The following is a 1,309-nucleotide window of genomic DNA, read 5'->3' on the forward strand; positions in this document are numbered from 1 at the left end:
ATACTATAGTATGCCCTCCGACACCATGGACTATAGCCTTTCGCTTTTCCGCGATTTTCACCTTTTTTCAAATCCTCCAAAATCATAAAAAACAACATACTATAGCATGCCCTCCGACACCATGGACTATAGCCTTTCGCTTTTCCACGATTTTCACCTTTTTTTCAAATCCTCTGAAATATTTTCACCCACATTTGTATATGTTATTTAGCATACCCAATACTAATATAATCCATTGGAAAATCTCTTTTATCAATTATTTTATAACCATATACTTTAATATTTGATTCATTGCAAACAGACCACTAGGGGGGCGAGCCCAACTCGTTTGCGATGGTTTTTGAAAACCTTATAACCATACCTAAAACCATACCAAAAATCTAAAACCTGTCACCAAGTGCACAATCTTGTTGATTTTGGACGAATTGGGACCCACCGACCCAGCTATCACCAGTATAAATGACCTTGACCAGAATAGATGACCTTCGAAATGGTGAAACACGACATACTATAGTAAGCCCTCCGAGACCATGGACTACAGCCTTTCGCTTTTCACCTTTTTCAAATCCTCAAAAATCATGCAAAAAGTGGCACACTATTGTATGCCCTCCGAGACCATGGACTATAGCCTTTCGCTTTTCCGTGATTTTCACCTTTTTTTCAAATCCTCCGAAATGGTGAAAAACTTCATACTATAGTATGCCCTCCGAGGCAATGGACTATAGCCTTTAGATTTTCCGTGATTTTCACCTTTCTTTCAAATCCTCAACAATGATGAAGAATCGCGCACTATAGCGCGCCAGTATCAATGACATTGACCAGTATAAATGACCTTCATAAGACTAGTAAATGACCTTCACCAGCATAGATGACCTTCACCAGTATAAATTACCTTGACCAGTATAAATTACGTTGACCAGTATAAATGACCTTCACCTATAAATGACCTTGACCAGTATAAATGACCTTGACCAGTATAAATTACATTGACCTTGAAAACTTCGCTGCGCTGGCTTGCTGGGCTCGCATTCTGAGCTGGCTGGCTTGCCAGGCCAGCTGGTTCTGTTGCTGCAAGGCAGGCAGACCGGGCCAGGCAGACAGAGAGCCAGGCCGTGAGAGAGGCCTGGCTGAGCTGACTGAGCAAGGCTGGCTGCAAGGGATGATGTGCGCTGGTGGCCAAAAGTCGTAACAAACACCGCTGCCGACCCACAGGAGAACACCATCACACAGTGGTATCAGACCAACCACAATCAGCCAGCCCTCAAACCAAACCCTTCGACCTAGAAGAACTAGAAACTACAATGGGAAA

General features: G+C 42.9%; 1 long non-coding RNA gene across 1 annotated transcript; it reads right to left on the reverse strand.

The window, feature by feature from the left end:
• Positions 1-450: 450 nt before the first annotated feature.
• LOC306939627 lies at positions 451-1,059 on the reverse strand. Its single transcript, XR_013791898.1, has 3 exons — positions 986-1,059; positions 937-947; positions 451-535 (listed from the first exon to the last, which is right to left on the reverse strand). It is a non-coding gene; the product is annotated as an uncharacterized lncRNA (long non-coding RNA).
• Positions 1,060-1,309: the final 250 nt, after the last annotated feature.

Source organism: Electrona antarctica (assembly GCF_951216825.1).
Source record: "Electrona antarctica genome assembly, chromosome: 16".
Classification (NCBI taxonomy): Eukaryota; Metazoa; Chordata; class Actinopteri; order Myctophiformes; family Myctophidae; genus Electrona; species Electrona antarctica.